The following is a 22,531-nucleotide window of genomic DNA, read 5'->3' as shown; positions in this document are numbered from 1 at the left end:
CCCATGACAATATACATGCCAAGCCTATGGGCTGGATACTGAAAGCTGCAAAAAGAAACCCAGAATACTATGTCCACAATAGCCTCTAAGAGTGTCATAAGCACTATCGAAAAAAGGTCCCGACTATACCCAAACTATACAACAAAAGTAACCATCCTATGAAAGCTCCAGGAAGAGGTGGAGCTTACCAACTCACAGCTAAACCTCGAAATCCTAGCGGAGGGGTCGATCAGAGTCCCTACGTGGACCTGCACGCACGAAACAAAAATGCAGTGTCCCCAGGCAACGGGACATCAGTACGAATAAAAATGTACTGGTATGTAAGGCAGAAAGTAGAATCATACATAGCTGATGTAAAAAAAATAATAGTGAAACCACCTAACCCTGAAACTCTTATAGCCTCCATGACCGACATCCGACCTCATAGTAATCAATTATGCATGGTATGCTCGTGTAAGCGTATGTCGTGAATACATATATATTGATGCAAATGCATGACATACCCAACCAAATGCTAGCAATGGCGGTCTCTTCCCGTAGCTAACCGATATCATATTGCCAACCTGTGGCCATCTGTACAATATATATAGCTTTTCGAGCAAATAGGCCCCTTACCTCCGATTATAGCTCGAAGTCCATGCATAATATACCAGGTATGATATGAACTTTGAATGCACATAATAGGCCATAACAAGAACTTAGCCAATCTTGGCTCATAGGTACTCTTATTCTCATAATCTCATAGTCATCTTCGTATCGCGTACAATTGTCTCGTGGAACCTCATATGTTTTCTTTCTTTTGAATAAGCTTGAAAACTTAACTCGACTTCTAGAAATATAACTTAACTCTGAAGAGGTTGATAAAAAGCTTAAGGTGCTTACTTAGTCCTTATACCTGATTTCTTGATAATTAGTAAAAGAAAGTATATCAAAAATTAAGTGTTTTAATAGTTTAAACATAAAGTTTATATTTGAGATTTTTTGAAAATCGATGTATCACTTTAGAGATTTTAAAAAAATATACTTTAGCAAGGAAGAAGGACTGATCGCAAATGCTACATGCCTTTATTTTTTGTCACACAACCCAAAGACGAATAAGAATTCATATATATAGACATATAGTTAAGAAAGCCGACAAAATGACATATATAGATGTCGAATACCCTATTTAACCGAATGAGTGGAATATCAACCTAATAGCATCATGAAAATATACTTCAGCTACAATTCCAATGCCTTTCACAGAAGGTCTTTCTAGCAATAGAATAGTAAAATATCACATTTGACGTTTTAGGAATTTCCTAGAATTCGTGCAAAAAGGAAGGACAAAGCTTAGCCTTAACATACCTTTCCAACGAACGTCCGAATGCCTGTAGTTCCTTCACAAAAGTTGTTCCTTACGTCCTAAGCTTCGAAAACATTATATATATGCAGCTTATACGCACTTATAAACAATCCATAATTGAGTTTAAATCGGCAGATTTGCCATATGGCCCTAACTTGACGAAACGTCCGTAGAACTTTGTAAAAACGATCATAAAAGAGTCCCAAGATGATTACCTTGGAAAATCAAGTATAAAGCCTGAAGAACCAGCAAGAACAACAAATTCCTATCTTTTAAAAATAGCTCCAAACATAACTAATAGAAGGGGGAAACGATTGCAAAGCGTAGAGATTGAGTTTCTAGGAACGGGGACAAACTTTAATGGTAGAAATCGTTAAAAACGTACCTTAATCATTCAAGAACACCATGGAACCCTTTCTTCAGCTCCCTCACTGTTTTGGAACGAAAATAAAATGTTTTGGGGTCTTACAAGTCGAATTTTCCGACTTATGCTACTTGTTTGACCCGACCCGGTTCGCGACCCAGTTTCAGCCTGGGCAGTCCAATGTAAAACAGTCATAACTCTTTACTACAATGTCCGTTTGATATGAGGTTTTTTTGATTGCAAACTAGACTCGTAGAACTTCTATTTGATAAGTTGTGGGTCCCATAACTCATTATATATTGGGAGAAATGATCTGATACATTTGACCCAAAGTTTAGAAAATTTATTAGAGAAATTTACGATAACCTTTGCCGACCTCTATTTCACAACTTGCTTGACTCCAAAACTTAACATGTGACCAGTGTGATATTATAATACCTCATAACACATTATTCTTAGCATATTAGAGACTCATAGTCTTATCCCACAGGTGCAAGTTAACTTAAACCTTCCGAACGCGCGGGGTGCTACCCGAGCCATTTCTTTAACCACGAACCTTTGTTTAAGGGATTCCTTTGACCGAAAGCTTTAGTTTAGTTCCTTGATATTGCCACACATTTTCATTTTTATTCACCCAATGTGCTACACCCAATCATATATACCTAATATAACCACGCCACGTTACGTATATTACGTAATAGAAAAAGAAAAAAATATGGGGTCTAACATTTTGATCCCTCATTTCGCTTTATTTCTTCTCGTATTCTTTGTGCTCTTGATGCTTTGTTAGACATCTTGAATGATTGTTGGGCCGGGGAATCGAGATAAGGCCGAGCTCGCTAGTAGTTAAATTTGTTGGCATGCTTTAAGATTGGGCTCGGTCTAACAAGTAAAATCAATAGATTAGAAAATGAGCATGATTTAAAATTTTCTTTTATTCATTTGTTTATTTTGCTATATGGTCTGCTAGGAGCATGTTTTAGGCCGACAACCGAATACACTTGGGTAGGCAAACTTTAGGAATTTTGTTAATTTTGAGGCAAGAGATCATTCCCCTTAGTTAAATTTATCCGGGGAATGCCCCGAAGGATTTGTATATATTTTTATCCGGGGAATGCCCCGAAGTATTTTGTAAATGGAGGCCAAAAGTAGAAACTTGTAGTACTTTCACTTTATTTTTATTTTTATTTTTCTTTTATTTAGGTGGGGATGACCTCGAACCTCTTGTGTGTTTATTCTCCCTTTCTGTGTTTTGTACCTCAATTTGAATGTTTTTAAAGCCAACTAGATCGATTACGCAACCGTACTAGTTACGGGACTTGGGGAGTGCCTAACACCTTCTCCCCGAGTCAAATGAACCCCCTTACCCGAGTCTCTGGTGCAGACTTGGTTTTAGAGTCTGAAACGTTTTAAAAGGAAAAATCATTTTAAAAACGGTGACCTGGCACACCGAAATCAAAGTCAGGTGGCGACTCTGAGTTATTTCCTTTTGAACACAATTTTGTCACTTTTTTAATTAAAACCCCTTTTGAGCTTTACTAATCTTTTTATTATTTTAAGAGGATTAAGTGAGGTTGGGTAAAAAAAAAAGGGGTATGACATTAATCTTTTTTCATATATGTGTATATATGTACTAATAAAAAAAGTGTAAAGCCTCTTATTAAAATTTGTCTTTAGGCCAATAATTTTATGGAGCCGCCCTTGTGAAGTTAAACAACAAGTTACTATGTGAAGTTATAGACTTTATGTCATTTAAGAATATATAGTATAAACAACAAGTATGAAAAAAATGGCAAGATTAATTTTTTTTGCATATATGTGTGTATACGTACTAATAAAAAAAGTATACAGCCTCTTATTAAAATTTGGCTTTAGGCAGAGGCGAATCCAGACTTTTAAGATAATGGGTGCACCACGATACTCGTCATAATATCAAGTAATGTATATATTTTTAGTGTTTTATGACATATTAATAATTTTGCACATTATAATCACTACAACAAATTCGGTCTAAGGCCACACTTATTTTAAACAACCCCTGAAAGCGTTGCTAAAGGTATCTATGGGCACGCTTTTATCTGTGTGGCATTTATTACGGGCTTTTGGCAACAGTTACTAAGCAACACTTCTAAAACGTTCTCTTTTAATAGAAAGGGCACACCGCTTAAGTGCTGCCAAATCATGGGACATACGTCCGTTGGAATCCCAAATTGATCTATCAGCAAATTTCTCACTTGAAGGATTAGGGCTTACTACCATTGTTTGAAATGTGGTTGCACATTAAAAATTGACAAACCCAAATTAATCTGTCAATTAAAGATAGCTCGTTGATAAAATTATTAGAGTTAGGGCTCCATCAAAGAGTTAGGGCTTAAAACCGAAGCGCACAAATCAAGCATTGAAGTTTGTTGTTCAGTAAGCTGCGGTGATGGTGAGTTCTTCCTAGCCCTGTTTTGCTTTGCTTCAAATGAGTTATTTGAGTTTTTTCTGTGATTTTCTTACTTTTTTTAGCCTTTAATCTTAGGAACGTACGAAATCACTCTCTAGCCTTTTTGTCTCTGCTCAGGTATAGTAGGTTTTTCAATATCGGGTCAATTTTTGCCTATTTATGTATGCATTATATGATACTATAAGCTATGCCAACAATGTTCCGAAGCAAAGAAAGAAAAAAAATTATTTCTTGACAGAAAGAGAATGCTAATTTATAAAATTTGGAACTTCTTTTTATAAGGATGCGTTCTCTGGACCTCTATTTTTGGGATTACACTGAATTTTTTGTTATTGTTGTGTATGGATCTATAAAAATGAAGTTCTTCTAGTTAATTTTAGTTGCTCAATTTGAAATTTTGGTCAAAGACCTGTTGTGTTTTATCATGTTTAACTAGCTCCATTTTGTTCCAATGGTGGATAGACTCTAAAGTTTCTCGTTAACTAGATGTGGAAAATTGGGGAATATATCATCTATGATGACTCTGTTTGAGCCGAGTGTCTCCTGGAAACAGCCTCTCTACCCTTCGGGGTAGGGGTAAGGTCTGCGTACATATTACCCTCCCCAGACCCCACTTGTGGGATTATACTGGGTCGTTGTTGTTGTTGTTGTTGATGACTCTGTTGGTTAGCGACGTGCAATAAATTATTCAAGCTTTAAGATATGTATTATGTTCAACTATTTGATGAATTAATGACATTTTACTGGTGTTAGTAATATGCTTAGGCAAAATCATAGAAAATTTGAAAACGAGAAAGAGAAATGGTAGTTTAGTTTTGAGGCTTATGTTTTCATTGGTTAACTGAACTCCTATAGGTAACATACTTGCAATTTAATCGATAACTTATCTCCATACAATAATCTTAATTTAGATAATTCGTTAACTGAATTCTTATTGACAAGGAATTAAAAGGAACTCTTATAGCATCTAAGGATTGAGTGAGGGGCAGGACAATATCATTAGTTATTCTAAAACTTTCATTAGTCTAGATTGCGTCTTAAAATATCTATTGCGAAGGTTCAAATTTGAAAAGCAACGTCTTTATGTAGCTGGTTCAGGTTTGAAATTTTCAGATTTTAGTGACAATAATGTCAATTTTTCTATTTGCTCATAAATAGTAGTATTGTTAAAGAATCAAACTGTCCAAATGCCCGCCAGATTCACTTGGTATTTTTAAAGTACCTCGCTAGTAAATAGAAGCACCACGTGCATCATATACATATACATGTTTAGAATAGCTAGGGGTTGTGTTCATATTTTATATCTCAACAATGACCTCTAGATTCATTAAGATATCAAATTCATTTTATTAATTTTGGATATCTTTCTGGATCAGAAGTTCTCTTTCTCTGCTATTTATTCATCTTCTCTATTTATTTCAGTTCCTAGAGTAGCTAGTATATCTTTAAAAGATAGTTTGCTATCTTTGGAATTGATGCGCCTTAGAAAATATACATTTTGTTTATTGAAGTAGTTCTTTATAGTTGGTTGTTTTTTGATAATCTGATAGCAGAGTTGAATGAGATGTGCACATCTCTTATTATTTATATTGGGTCTGAACCATCATATGTACTGAATCCAGATTGGTAAGATAGTAAACTATTTTTGATTATTTTATTATATCACATCTCTTCTTACTAGATCTTGATGTCTTATTAGGAGCAACTTCAAAAAAAAATTGATATAATCTTGATGATCTGTATTCTTTCTTTTGTCTCCAGGGAAGGAGTGAGATTGACACAGGTATTCGGACAAATCTGACACTTTTTCATTCACTTAAAGCAACATACTTTTGTTGTTTAGAAACTTAGGTAAGACATTATTTGTTAAGATACCTAATTTAAATTATTCTAAAATCATATCATATGCATTTCGTACCGAAGAAATTAAACAGATCTAGTTTTTTGAATTTGAATTCCCAATGCTGCTTTCTTTGGCAGTCAATGCATGATAAGCTTGCAATATATTGAAAAGCGAGTATTTGACATAATGTACCTAAGAATATCAAAAGTTATTTCTCTACTTGCTTTTTTATGTTGTTGGAATACACATTGATGCATCAATATTATGATCTTGCACTGAGTTCTTTCCAGTTCCACATAAAAATGAACAAGAAGATTGACTATATAAGTTGTTACTGTAGTAAAAGAGAAGCTTTAATTTTTCAATTGTCATTCATATTGGATCATATGCTTCAGCATTGGTCAGGCTACTTGCCAGGTGTTGTACCATTATCTTACCATATTACATTGTTTCTTACTATTTTCATACTTATTGCATCTTTCCGAAACTTATCTTTTTATTATTTTCATTGAAAACTAAGTGCACACGTCTCACAATAGTTTGTATTGATGCAAAGGTGTTGGTTACAAATGATGTACATCTGTGATTAAATTAACTGCAATTTTGCTATTTTTTCCTTCCGCTAGCAAGCTAGTTGATGATTTTCATTATCATTCAATTTATATAAAAAAATATAGGCGAGATTTCATCAATTGAGTGCACTAGCATGCTATTGGTTTCAATCTAATATTTAGGTTCACTTTGAATATATGTAGGAATTTTTTGGCGATGTTCTGAAAATGGTGGCGAGAAGTCGATTTCATATGTTTAAAGTTATTGATCAAGACAATTGAAAAATTGTGATGTTTATTAACCATGATACTAAATGAATATGTTCAGTTTTGTAAACCATATTGCTAGAATGCACATTGAAATATTTGGCTTTGTTAGTTAATGTAGTATACGAAATGTTTGTTTTTCGAGGTTCATTGTAATAAATTTGAAATTTTTTTCTTATTTATTTAATTTTATTAGTATGAGAGATCTTCATACTTCAACAATTACTTGAAAATATTTAATAATATTCTATATGTTCGTAAATAAAATATATGTTTTACATTCTTGACAAAATGGCCACTCTTGAATAGTGCGGCCATAGGGTGCTAGCAAAGGTGCGGCCTGTAAAGTTAGAAAGGCAATGTTAACAAAGACCACACTTCAAAAGTGTGACTATAAGGTGGAAAAGAGTTGCCATAAGGGGTGTGCACAAAGCGTGGCCTTTGGTCACTGAAAAGTGTTGCCTTAGAGCAAAGGTTACGCTTGTATAGAACACTCCTAAAAAGTGTTGTCTTAGTTCAAAAGTATGGCCTTTTATTAAAGGCCACACTTTTGACAGTTTTGGCCACACTTTTCTGAGGTGATTAAAGGCCTAAAATATTGTAGTGAATCTTGCTACTATAAATCCGTGTTTATCATTAATATTATCAATTATAATCTGACAATCATTGTATAATGTTTATCTTAAATAAATTTATAGTGGTTCAAGATAAGACAAATCTCAATGGAAGTAATAAGTAGTTTAATCTCTGACTCTTTAAGTTGTTGTTTACGTGAAGACTTGGAGAAGGAGAAAAAAAAAGGAAATAATGATAAGAAGGAAAAAAATAGAACTAAAACAAATAAAAGAGCTACAAAGTACAAGCTAAATACGTGGTATTATATTAATGTATGTCTATGGGGTCTCGACCGGAGGCACCAGTGCCAAAATTTGAGCATGGGTGCTATCTACTCTATATGGCTAAACTATTAAAAATTTGTACATAAAATCTGCTTTTACATGGCAAGAGGATGGGTCCATGTGCCCAATATTTTGTAAAAATTGCACAGGGCGCCCTATTTGGTCGCCCCCCTTTAACCTATACCCATTTTTTTTTTAAGTTTTAACTTGTACTCACTTTTAAACAACTTCAGTCCCCTTTCTCTTCCTCCTTCTCCTCCTCAAAGTTATATCCGCCCTCATTTATCTTCCTGTGATCATTCCCACCACAATAACTTCGTAAAAAAGATATATGGAGCATTCACAATGTAGTAGGCTGAAGTTCAACTCTAAGAAGGCTCCTCTGTTCGTTTTTACTAATACAACACCACCTAGATATGCATCTGGGTAACATCATTATTTAAAAAATAAAAAGCGATAGCATATTATCAATTGTTCAAAGTACATCTCAAATACGTAAACATGGCATATTAGTGTGATAATTTGACGAAGTGGTAGTTTATATTTAAAATTAAACTGGATGTTGGAAGAAGTTCATTTATCTTCCAGTGATTATATCCCACCACAATATCTTCGTTAAAAAGATATATGGAGCATTTACAATGTAGTAGGCTGAAGTTCAACTCTAAGAAGGCTGAAGTTTGCCAGTTACAAACAAAAACTTTAGCTCTAGAGCTGAAGTTCGTCAGTTACAAAACAAAAACTTCAGCACACTTCAGTCCCGTCTACTAGAATGCTGAAGTTTTGCGTGATTGTCTTTGCTACTTCAGTCTTGTATGCTGAAGTTACGCGAAAAAGTGGGTACACTTGCAATTTTTTTTGCAAAGCGGGCACAAGTTAAAACGTGACCCAAAAAGCAGGTATAGATTCAAATGCCCCCAACATTTTGTAACATAGATACGCCTAGGGGTGTTCAAACCGAACCAAAAAATTGCACCAAACCGAAAAACCAAACCAATTTAAAAACCCGAGTAGGTTTGGTTTGACTTGGTTTGGTATTGAGTAAAAAAATTCGAACCAAACCGACATATAAATATATAAATTTTATTTATATTTTTAAGACTTTATAGTGAATTTTCTTTAGAAAATGTAGAAATATTTGGGATCCTCTCATGTATTAACCTTAAAAGCATAAATTAACGAAATATTATTATTAGACGACTAAGAAAATAACTATCATGTGTTACTAAAAGAATTCTCCCATTAGAATATTTTAATAGATCATATGTTTGTTCATTTTTTCCATATTTACTAAACATATATATTCACTTATTAGAACTTTATCTATAATTTTAACAAAGTAAGCTTGAAATAATATTCATGTAACAAAAAGACCCGAAAAACCCGACAAAACCGAACCAATCCAAACCGATATAGTCTGTTTGGTTTGGTTTTGATAAAAATCGAACCAACCCGGTCCATGTACACCCCTAGATACGCCCCAAGCTTTAGCCATTAATTTTATGGAGCTGCCCTTGGATTAGAGTATGAAATTATCTACTGATACTTGTATTGAAGTAAACTATCTACATCATACTTTTCTAGGGTGAAATTCTTCCCCAAACCTTGCGTTAACTCGGGATACTCATGCACCAGACAGTCCTTTTTCGTGTTATGAAATATGATGTTGCATGGAGTAGGACTGTAGGAGGGTAGTAATATTAAAGGGGTGGGGTGTTGTCCCTAATGTAATGTCTAGAAAAATTAGTCATGAATTATTATACTGCTATAAAATATAATCCAAAATAACAATATAGAACAAGCAAAAACAAACTAAGAGATATAGAGAGAAAGAGAGGAAGAGAGATTCTTATTTCTTCTTCAATTGTGTGTATTTTCCTATCTATTACAAGGCCTTTATATAGGCATAAAAGTGAAGAAAATATGTCATGGAATATATCATTGAACATACAAAATATGTCATCGAATATGTCATTAAACATTTGAGATGAAGATCATGGAAGAAGAGTAGACATCCAACATAATGTGATATTTATCATAACACTCCCCTTTGGATGTCCATAGATAATGTGCTGTCACGACCCAAATTCCGGTTGTGATGGCGCCCAGCACACTACGAGGCAAGCCCAACCATTATTCAATACTTAACCCAATTTATCAAAAATAGCGGAAAGAAATATCAATTAAGCAAGATTAAAGTACTGAAGATTTTAACAAAATACACAATATAATCTCACTAGGACCCGGTGTCACGAATCTGAGCCTCTAGAAAACAAAATATCATCCTAATACATGGTATATCCAAAGTCTGATAATGCGGAAATAAAGAGATAGGATAGGAGGGAGAAGATCAATGGCTGCGAACGCCGTGCAGCTACCTCGATACTCCCAGAGGCTGGATCTGCTGATCAACTGGATCCACTGAGCCTGAGACTGCCCTGGATCTGCACACAAGGTGCAGGGAGTAAAGTGAGTACTCCGACCCAGTGAGTAATAAAAGTAACTACAGTCCGAAGATAAGAAAACCTAGTAAATACACAAAGTAAGCTAAAATCCAAATATACAACAACATATGGAACTGAACAGCTAAACAACAGTATAGATACAAATACATGAATACAATGCAATGCATATGATGGTACATTCCAGTACCCACTGCGGCGTGCAGCCCGAGCCATCCATATTTATTTATCGTCGACGGCGCACACTAGGGGTGTGTATAGACTCCGGAGGGGCTCCTACAGCCCAAGCGCAATATCTTGGTCAGTCATTGTTACCTGACCGGTCAGCCATTGTTACCTGACCAATTTATATCATACAGTGCCATTGTTACCACTGTTCAAGTATATCATCCAGTGTCATTGTTACCACTATTTCAAGTATATCACACAGTGTCATTGTTACCACTGTGTCAAGTATATCACACAGTGTCATTGTTACCACTATTTCAAGTCACTTTATAATCAGTCCAGAAAATAATATAATAAGCCCCTTGGGCATTTACAAAACAGAAGTTCCCAGCCCGGAATACATTTAAAAATATCATTTAAGTTTTCAACACTTGCAATTATGGCTGAGTTTGCAAAACAGCATTTAAAACCTTGGACTGAAATTAAATGATATGCAAATCATGCTAAGCAGTAATATCAATCCTCGAAGGATTTTACAAATCGGCACAAGGCCCCAAACATGGCATCAAGCCCAGTAATATCAATGAAGTATGTGTATCAATCACCAGTATAGTATAAACATCACACGGGGTGGACCAAGTCACAATCCCCAGTAGTATCTGACCCCGCACTTGCCATGGAGTGCGTGTCACGCCTCAATATAGCGTTACGATGTGAAAGTCCGGGGTTTCAAACCCTCAGAATAGCATTTACATCTATTACTCACCTCTAACCGGCCGTAAACTAGTCCGCAATGCCCTTTCCTCTTGAATCAACCTCTTCGTGCGTCGAATCTAGTCAAAACCACAACAAATACGTTACAATAGGCTAAGGGAATATAACCCAATCGAAAAGACTCGAAAAATGTCGAAATCCCGAAATTAGCAAAATCCGAGCCCCGGGCCCACGTCTCGAAATTCAGAAATTTTTACATCAATACGACCCTTATCTCGCCACGAGTCTATACATACCAAATTCACAAAAATCGGAGTTCATTTGACCCCTCAAATCACCATTTAATTCTCTTAAGTTTCAAGCCCTAAACCACCATTTTTGTCCATAAATTACTTGAGTTTTCAGCTCTAATCCATGTATTTAACTTGGAAATAAGTAGAAACAACTGACCTTTGATGCTTGATGAAATCCCCCTTGAAATTATCTCCAAAATAATGAAAGAAATGAAAGAACTAAGCCAAATCCGTGTTTAAAAGAATCTGTCCGTGCTTCGTCGAGTTGTACCTTGCACTTGTGCTATACAAGTTGTACATCCTATTAAAATTGTTCCTTGTCGGACACCTTCTGTTTAAACACTCATAACGTCTTGTATAAATATCCAAATGACAAACGGTTTGAAGATTTAGAAACTAGACTCAAAGATCTTTAATTTGATAGGTTGTACACCATATAAATCTTTATATATCTCGAGATATGAGCTTCTAAATCGACTCCATGAAATCAGAAAATTTCTGGAGAAACTGCTCCACCAGTCATCTTCAATCAATCATAACTTTCTCTACAAATGTCCAGATTACGATTTCTTTAGCTTTCTCGAAACTAGATACGAAGGGATACAACTTTCGTTTTTGAATCATCTCAAAATTCCTTGTAGATCAAAAGATATAGGTCTCCGAAGTACGCTCCATGACTGCACATTGCTGTCCAAAGACAGCTTAGCAGCAGAAATTGCAGCAGCTTTTATTTTCACTAAAAAGGCTCTAACTCCATTATACGAACTCGAAATTAGACGATTATTGTTCCTATGAGTCACAAATAATAATACGAACACAACCCTTCAATCGAAACTCAATTCGGAGCTCGTTTTCCCAGTTCAATACCCATTTCGCTCGTTAAACAATTAACTCACATTTCACGTCAAAAACCCAATCGCGACTTGATGAAATTAAACCAAAATTTCTAGATCAATCCTATAATTTATGATTTAAATTCTGGAAGTCTCTAAATCAAATTTGGATCTCTAGAACTAAAAATGGACCCTTGGATCATTACATGTTTATGCTCAAAACGGCAAAAATCTTCCAAAAACTCTTCCAAAACTTATCAGAGCATCATGGGACCCCGACCAAAAATGCCAACATAATCATAACATCATTAAAACCTTCTCAAATCATCAAAACACCTCAAACAACATCAAATTACCCAAAACTCATCGAATTCAAGCCTAAGTTTCCAAAAACTTCCGAAAATACACTTTCGATCAAAACCCCGACCAAACGATGTCCGAATGACCTAAAATTTTGCACACACATCACAAATGACATAACAAAACTACAACAATTCTTGGAATTCCATGCCGACTCCCGGATCAAAATCTCACCTATCAACCGGAATTCGCCAAAATACTAACTTCGCCAATTCAAGCCTAATTCTACACCGGACCTCCAAAATTACTTCTGGTCATACTCCTAAGTCACAAATCATCCCTCGAAGCTAACCGAATCATCGGAATTCAAATTCGAGCCCCCTAACATATAAGTCAATGTTCGGTTGACTTTTCCAACTTAAACCTCCTTAAAAGAGACTAAGTGTCTCAAACCTTACCAAAATCATTCCGGAATGACTTCAAATTTTGCACACAAGTCACATTCGACATTACGGACTTGCCCCATCTTTCGGAACCGCATTCCGACCCCGATATCAAAATTTCCACTTCCGGTCGAATTTTCTCAAAAACCTTCAAATTTCTATATTTAGCCAAATGACTTCAAAATGACCTCCGGACATCCGAATTCACTTCCGATCGCGCTCCCAACTCCAGAATCACCATACGGATCTATTCCCAGACTCGGAATCCCAAACGGACATCTATAACACTGAAATGCCTTCTAACCCAAATTTATGAAATTCTTCTAAAGTACTAACTTTCACAATATACTCCGAAATGCTCACGGGTTACCCAAAACCAAATCTGGACATACGCCCAAGTCCGAAATCATCATACGAACATGCTGGAACTTTCAGATCCCAATTCCGAGGTCGTTTACTCAAAATTCTAATCCTAGTTCATTTCTTCAATTTTAAGCTTTCAAAATGAGAATTTCCATTTAGATTTGACTTCAAACTTCCTGAATTTTAATTCTGACCATACACACAAGTCAATATACCTGAGATGAAGCCGCTCATGGCCTCAAATTGTCGAATGACGCGCCAGAGCTCAAAACGACCGATCGGGTCGTTACAATCTCCCCCACTTAAACATACATTCGTCCTCAAACGTGCTGAGAACTACACTGAAGTAGTCCAAAATCACCTTTTTAACACATCATGCACCTTCCCATGCTACCACTACTCCGTTGAGCACATTAGCTCGATAATTCTGTAGATATACTTATTTATTCAAGCAAATAAGCCATTAGGCCCAATTCCAACATCCTGAATTTCCCTGCCAAGCCTGTTTCCATCATACGACCACTATATCAATCTCCACACGCTGTACCCAAACATGACTGCATAACTTTGCTGAATTCACACTTTGCATCACTTACTCATAGAACCACAATAACATTCTTTAAACATAATGGTCGAAATTCCACGAATCTGATGCTCCCATTGCATCTCATGATCTACACAGGTCTTGCTCTAGTTTTTTTTTTATATATTTTTTTTTTCAACACCGATACGACTGAAGAGATGTGCCGAAATTCACAACCAACTGCTGAATCAACAATTCATTGGATCTACACTCCTGACAAGTTCCATTACCTTGTCCCAAACCAAAGAATGATCTTTGCTCTATAATATACTTCATATAATCAGTTTGCACTGACCCCAAATCTAGTAACCTCGTCTCACCCAGTACGAACTGCTCAGGCAATAAGCCACCTCAGACATAATCAAAAATCCCACAAGGCGCCACAATGTGCCAGTATGCTATCAATTCGAACGCGATACAAAAGGAAGGCGAACTCTAGAAGGAACTACTCAACTCGCACACTAACATAGACTTCCTCAGAAAACAGGGAAACAGAACACACAAAAGCAAATATGGGCACTGAACTGAACATCACACTGTTGTGGCGTGCAACCCGATCCAAACAACATACCCATGGCGGTGTGCCACCCGACCCACATATAGAACTCACATAAGGAGATATACGTCGAGCTGAATAGCTCATCACATCAAAATACCGAACATCGGTCATAAACACACTAAGGTGCATAATATCATTCCCAAGGAAACATATAGCGCTATAGGCTACAAACTCAAGCACAACTGAGGTGCGATACATGATCTAAGTCTCATCCTGCTCATATAACATCACCGCTGAGCGGAACCTCAACACATAAGGAATTTACCAAGCCGTCTCACAACTCATACGGTGCAATATATCTTTACATGAATTAACTGACCACAAAATAAGACTGCGACTATCCTTCCATAAAGAGCGCATTGCTGAAATAAACACAACTGGCCTGACGTAAGGTTCACTTCCACATTTAAATCTATCCACCTACCTCAAGTCAATCTTGATCGTGCCAAGCTAGGCCAATAATCTTTCACAGGTCCATAACCCAATAAACAGAGTGCCCTCCGGGCATAAATTCTCAAATGGATGATATTACCAAAATCCTCATACTTGGTTTAAATTTCTAATTAATCAAGTGACTACATGTCACACTTATACAATATTCCTGTGGGACAAGCTCCCACCATCTTCCGAAATAATTAACGGGTCTGCACATCCAAACCACCAGCTGCACTAACGCTGAAAAGCGATCAAGAATCCCTAACCAGGATGAAAGCCTTTCTCACAGAACACCGACCTCAGGTGATACTGACGTCAATACCCATCTTACTCAAAACACTGAAACTCATATACTGCTCATCCGAGATCATGACATCACAGTCATTGACCAAACTACAACCTTGGTCCTTACTTCAAATTCCATACCACTCACTGCACCTCACGTGCCAATATACGATAGACGTGATTTCCATCACAACTCTGGAACCGCCGATAGGCTAATACTTCATCACATAAGACTTTCCATTTAACTCACTTCAGGAGAACTATAGCAGCATACAGGCGAATCCTCATAATCGTCGAATATGCCAATCTCTAAGTAGTTGTCCAAGCCACCATAACACTTTCTGGGATCCGCCTACTCATAATAGGCCCTAACAAAAGCATGCTTCAGAATAACATCAATCACTGCGGCCGACAAGCCTCACATGCATAACTCGATCACGCTGGACGAACTGATCACTGACACCAGTATACCAACTCAACTATGGCTAATCAATCTACTTCCTTCCAATTTATCCTTGATTGCCTTAGAAATAATAATATCTCCCTTTAACACCTAACTTATTTCCACCAAACTCACCCCGAGTGACCTTAAATCACGAGACCATGTTGTCTCAAATACCATGACCATTTCATGTCTCTCAAATGTTACACCGCAAGTCAAAATATCATAGAACATTCTGTGCCTTTCTTCATAAGCTGCTTCAAAAGCTTGACTCTTAACCGTACTTATAGACTCAAAATCATTAGGCACCACACTTTACCTCTTGAATTAACTAGGACCGCTATTGAGAGCCACCCAACTCTGACTTGGCCCCAAATGCAACCAACTCTACTAAATTTTATAACATATGAATACCCTCTCGATAAAGCACCTAGAGGAATCACTTCCCTCGAAGCCTGCACCTATACGAGGCATAAATCATGAATCTTCCCTCAAGTCTGAACATGAGCCAATAAGGCTAACCATAGCATGCATCCAATAATTCATTTACTCAAATTACCACTCATGGTCCTTTTTCGTAGCTGCAATAACCCACCAATACGCCAATAACCAGAATTCACGTAGGTAATAAACCGTGCAATCAGCTAATCAACAGCAAGCTCCCCAACTTGGCTCGAAGCCATAGATCACAACACATATACTCTATTGCTGTCGTAATATCATGGTGAGATTAAACTCACTCCATCATAAGCTCGTGGAAACACGAATCATCTGGAATTTTAACTCTTCTGCAATTCTTGCATTTACTCACACAACAGCTAAGCCCACTTACTAAGTCCTAAATTTTTCAAAAATTTCGGCAGAGCCTCCTTTGTAATTGGTCCTATCCACCTGCCAGAGAATCACCAAAACCATCCTAACAACACATCCACAACTTGACAAAGCATCACAATGCATATCAATTACATAAATCTAAATTGATACATGGACATGCGTTGCACCTATTTGAATCATAACACATAGAAAATACCCTTCAACCCTTCATTATTGGGCTATTCAACCAAGTAGGAACATATTCTTCCTTTAATATTTTCGACCTTCAAGGTGGTCTCCTTGACTCAACGATTTCGTCATAATACATTTACGGAAGCGATCTCAGCTCCCAGACTTATCTAACTAGGAGACACGAAAAATATTCTTCACGCGCCCATAACTCGAGCTACTCAACAAATCACAATAAGAAACGAATCACTTAACAGTTCATCTACTATCCAGTAGGCTTCTTCGCCACTACCAAGTCGTACAAATACACCTCGCAACACTAACACTCATCACGTGGATATCCAACCGACATTCCGGCTAACAAGGACAATAATGAACATATGAGTTCAAAACACTTGCTCACAAAATCAACACCTTGGTGCTCAAGCCATTGGCAAAGATTTGGCCTCAAGTCCTCCTGACTGGTCTAACTTCAAACTCACAGAGATTACACCTCGCCCCTCGATCGGGGAATCAAAAGCCATCGAGACACATCTGATACTGAGCGCCCATTGGTGCATACGATCACGCGGAAGGAATTTCAAAAGTTTCTTTTCAAGCTGAATCGAGGACGCACGATAAGAATTTAAGAATGTGAAGTTTTCCTAAAGGTTCTGCAGCCTCCCGAGGATAAGTACAGACATCTCCATACCGATCCGCGAGACTCTACTAAACCGGCTCATGACTCGTGAGACCAAGTAACCTAGGCTCTGATACCAACTTTGTCACGACCCAAATCCCGGTCGTGATGGCGCCCGTTACACTACTAGGCAAGCCCAACCATTATTCAACACTTAACCCAATTTATCAAAAATAGCGGAAAGAAATATCAATTAAGCAAGATTAAAGTACTGAAGATTTTAACAAAATACACAATATAATCTCACTAGGACCCGGTGTCACGAATCTGAGCCTCTAGAATACAGAATATCATCCTAATACATGGTATATCCAAAGTCTGATAATGCGGAAATAAAGAGATAGGATAGGAGGGAGAAGATCAATGGCTACGAACGCCGTGTAGCTACCTCGATACTCCCAGAGGCTGGATTTGCTGATCAACTGGATCTACTGAGCCTGAGACTGCCCTGGATCTGCACACAAGGTGCAGGGAGTAAAGTGAGTACTCCGACCCAGTGAGTAATAAAAGTAACTACAGTCCGAAGATAAAAAAAACCCATTAAATACACAAAGTAAGCTAAAATCCAAATATACAGCAACATATGGAACTGAACAGCTAAACAACAGTATAGATACAAATACATGAATACAATGCAATGCATATGATGGTACATTCCAGTACCCACTGCAGCGTGCAGCCCCAACCATCCATATTTATTTATCGTCGACGGCGCTCACTGGGGGTGTGTACAGACTCCGGAGGGGCTCCTACAGCCCAAACGCAATATCTTGGTCAGTCATTGTTACCTGACCGGTCACCCATTGTTACCTGACCAATTTATATCATACAGTGCCATTGTTACCACTGTTCAAGTATATCATCCAGTGTCATTGTTACCACTATTTCAAGTATATCACACAATGTCATTGTTACCACTGTGTCAAGTATATCACACAGTGTCATTGTTACTACTGTTTCAAGTCACTTTATAATCAGTCCAGAAAATAATATAATAAGCCCCTTGGGCATTTACAAAATAGAAATTCCCAGCCCGGAATACATTTAAAAATATCATTTAAGTTTTCAATACTTGGAATTATGGCTGAGTTTGCAAAACAGCATTTAAAACCTTAGACTGAAATTAAATGATATGCAAATCATGCTAAGCAGTAATATCAATCCTCGAAGATTTTACAAATCGGCACAAGGCCCCAAACATGGCATCAAGCCCAGTAATATCAATGAAGTATGTGTATCAATCACCAGTATAGTATAAACATCACACGGGGTGGACCAAGTCACAATCCCCAGTAGTATCCGACCCCGCACTCGCCATGGAGTGCGTGTCATGCCTCAATATAGCGTTACGATGTGAAAGTCCGGGGTTTCAAACCCTCAGAATAGCATTTACATCTATTACTCACCTCTAACCGGCCGTAGACTAGTCCGCAATGACCTTTCCTCTTGAATCGACCTCTTCGTGCGTCGAATCTAGTCAAAACCACAACGAATACGTTACAATAAGCTAAGGGAATATAACCCAATCGAAAAGACTCGAAAAATATCGAAAATCCCGAAATTAGCAAAACCCGAGCCCCGGGCCCACGTCTCGAAATTCAGAAATTTTTACATCAATACGACCCTTATCTCGCCACGAGTCTATACATACCAAATTCACAAAAATCGGAGTTCATTTGACCCCTCAAATCACCATTTAATTCTCTTAAGTTTCAAGCCCTAAACCAACATTTTTGTCCATAAATTACTTGAGTTTTTAGTTCTAATCCATGTATTTAACTTGGAAATAAGTAGAAACAACTCACCTTTGATGCTTGATGAAATCCCCCTTGAAATTCTCTCCAGAATAATCCAAGCCAAGTGAAAGAAAAAAGCCAAATCCGTGTTTAAAAGAATCTGTTCGTGCTTCATTGAGTTGTACCTTGCACTTGTGCTATACAAGTTGTACATCCTATTAAAATTGTTCCTTGTCGGACACCTTCTGTTTAAACACCTATAACGTCTTGTATAAATATCCAAATGACAAACGGTTTGAAGTTTAAGAAACTAGACTCAAAGATCTTTAATTTGATAGGTTGTAAACCATATAAATCTTTATATATCTCGAGATATGAGCTTCTAAATCGGCTCCATGAAATCAGAAAATTTCTGGAGAAACTGCTCCACCAGTCATCTTCAATCAATCATAACTTTCTATACAAATGTATAAATTACGATTTCTTTAGTTTTCGCGAAACTAGATACGAAGGGCTACAACTTTTGTTTTTAAATTATCTCAAAATTCCCTGTAGATCAAAAGATATAGGTCTCCGAAGTACGCTCCATGACTGCACATTGCTGTACAAAGACAGCTTAGCAGCAGAAATTGCAGCAGCTTTTATTTTCACTAAAAAAGCTCTAACTTCATCATACGAACTCGGAATTAGACGATTCTTGTTCCTATGAGTCACGAATAATAATACGAACACAACCCTTCAATCGAAACTCAATTCGGAGCTCGTTTGCCCAGTTTAATACCCATTTCGCTCATTAAACAATTAACTCACATTTCACGTCAAAAACTCAATCGCGACTTGATGAAATTAAACCAAAATTTCCAGATCAGTCCTATAATTCATGATTTAAATTCTGGAAGTCTCAAAATCAAATTTGGATCTCTAGAACTAAAAATGGACCCTTGGATCATTACATGCTTATGCTCAAAACGGCAAAAATCTTTCAAAAACTCTTCCAAAACTTATCCGAGCCTCATGGGACCCCGATCAAAAATGCCAACATAATTCATAACATCATTAAAACCTGCTCAAATCATCAAAACACCTCAAACAATATCAAATTACCCAAAACTCATCGAATTCAAGCCTAAGTTTCCAAAAACTTCCGAAAATACACTTTCGATCAAAAACCCGACCAAACGATGTCCGAATGACCTGAAATTTTGCACACACATCAAAAATGACATAACAAAGCTACAGCAATTCTCGGAATTCCATTCCGACTCCCGTATCAAAATCTCACCTATCAACCGGAATTCGCCAAAATACTAACTTCGTCAATTCAAGCCTAATTCTACACCGGACCTCCAAAATTACTTCTGATCACACTTCTAAGTCACAAATCATCACCTGAAGCTAATCGAATCATCAGAATTCAAATCCGAGCCCTCTAACACATAAGTCAATGTTCGGTTGACTTTTCCAACTTAAACCTCCTTAAAAGAGACTAAGTGTCTCAAACCTAACCAAAATCATTCCGGAATGACTTCAAATTTTGCACACAAGTCATATTCGACATTACGGACTTGCCCCATCTTTCGGAACCGCATTCCGACCCCGATATCAAAATTTCCACTTCCGGTCGAATTTTCTCAAAAACCTTCAAATTTCTATATTTAGCCAAATGACTTCAAAATGACCTCCGGACATCCGAATTCACTTCCGATCATGCTCCCAACTCCAGAATTACCATACGGATCTATTCCCATACTCGGAATCCCAAACGGACATATATAACACTGAAATGCCTTCCAACCCAAATTTATGAAATTCTTCTAAAGTACTAACTTTCACAATATACGCTGAAATGCTCACGGGTTACCCAAAACCAAATCCGGACATACGCCCAAGTCCGAAATCATCATACGAACATGCTGGAACTTTCAGATCTCAATTCCGAGGTCATTTGCTCAAAATTCTAATCCTAGTTCATTTCTTCAATTTTAAGCTTTCAAAATGAGAATTTCCATTTAGATTTGACTCCAAACTTCCTGAATTTTAATTCTGACCATACACACAAGTCAATATACCTGAGATGAAGCTGCTTATGGCCTCAAATTGCCGAATGACGCCCCGGAGCTCAAAACGACCGGTCGGGTCGTTACATGTGCCTTGTTAAAACCTTGTTAGGAAAAAATCATATGGGAAAAAAAATCCTAGTGAAGGAAAAAGAGTACACATGTTTAGAAATACGCTTTTTGGTTGCCTCGTTAAAAACCTTACAAGGAAAACCCAGTGGGACAAAACCTTGTAAAGGAAAAAGAGTACAATGCGTATTAACTCCCCCTGATGAGAGCATCAACTCACATCCTTGAGCCTTCGTATCCCAATTTTGTACACCAGTTTCTTGAAGGTTGATGTTGGTAGAGATTTGGTAAACAAATCAGCCATATTATCACTTGAACGAATCTGTTGCACATTGATATCACCATTCTTTTGAATATCATGTGTAAAAAATAATTTTGGTGAAATGTGTTTTGTCCTATCTCCTTTTATGAATCCTCCCTTCAATTGGGCTATGCATGCTGCATTGTCTTCATACAAAATTGTGGGTAGTTTTTCACACTTCAAACCACATTTGTCTCGGATAAGATGTATTATAGACCTCAACCAAATACATTTTCGACTTGCTTCATGAATAGCAATTATCTCAGCATGATTAGAAGAAGTAGCCACGATTGATTGCTTAGTCGATCGCCAAGATATAGTAGTGCCGCCACATGTAAACATATAACCTGTTTGAGATCGAGCCTTATGTGGGTCAGATAAATACCCAGCATCGGCATAACCAACAAGATCGGGATTGCAATCATTTCCATAAAATAAGCCCATATCGGTAGTCCCTTTTAGATATCGCAATATGTGTTTGATCCCATTCCAGTGTCTCCTTGTAGGAGCAGAGCTATATCTTGCTAAGACATTAACCGAAAAAGTTATGTCAGGCCTTGTAGTGTTAGCAAGATACATTAGTGCACCAATTGCACTAAGATATGGTACTTCAGGACCAAGAAGCTCTTCATTCTTTTCTTGAGGTCAAAACGGGTCCTTATTCACATCAAGTGATCGAACAATCATCGGAGTACTTAATGGATGTGCTTCATCCATGTAAAACCGTTTCAATACCTTTTTAATGTAGACAGATTGATGAACAAAAATCCCATTTGTCAAATGTTCAACTTGCAAATCGAGACATAATTTTGTCTTTCCGAGATCTTTCATCTTGAATTCCTTCTTTAAATAATCAATTGCCTTTTGGAGTTCTGTAGGAGTTCCAATAAGGTTTATGTCATCGACATATACGACAAGTACAACAAATTCCGATGTTTTTTTCTTTATAAAAACACATGGACAAATGGCATCATTTATATAACCCTCCTTTAATAAATACTCACTAAGACGGTTATACCACATTCTTCCTGATTGCTTTAGACCATACAAAGATCTTTGCAATTTGATTGAAAATATTTCCCGGGACTT

The 22,531-nt window shown here is 37.1% G+C and overlaps 2 long non-coding RNA genes across 2 annotated transcripts; one reads left to right on the top strand and one right to left on the bottom strand.

The window, feature by feature from the left end:
- Positions 1 to 3,800: 3,800 nt before the first annotated feature.
- On the top strand, positions 3,801 to 7,006 carry LOC107818228 (uncharacterized). The gene is made up of 3 exons (XR_001655369.2): positions 3,801 to 4,140; positions 5,920 to 6,009; positions 6,757 to 7,006. It is a non-coding gene; the product is annotated as an uncharacterized LOC107818228 (long non-coding RNA).
- Positions 7,007 to 9,659: 2,653 nt separating this feature from the next.
- On the bottom strand, positions 9,660 to 19,137 carry LOC142181101 (uncharacterized). Its single transcript, XR_012709381.1, has 3 exons — positions 19,085 to 19,137; positions 18,686 to 18,752; positions 9,660 to 10,162 (listed from the first exon to the last, which is right to left on the bottom strand). It is a non-coding gene; the product is annotated as an uncharacterized LOC142181101 (long non-coding RNA).
- Positions 19,138 to 22,531: the final 3,394 nt, after the last annotated feature.

The sequence above is a fragment of the Nicotiana tabacum genome, chromosome 5, assembly GCF_000715075.1.
Source record: "Nicotiana tabacum cultivar K326 chromosome 5, ASM71507v2, whole genome shotgun sequence".
NCBI lineage: Eukaryota > Viridiplantae > Streptophyta > Magnoliopsida > Solanales > Solanaceae > Nicotiana > Nicotiana tabacum.
This window is presented reverse-complemented; position numbering and strand designations above follow the sequence as displayed.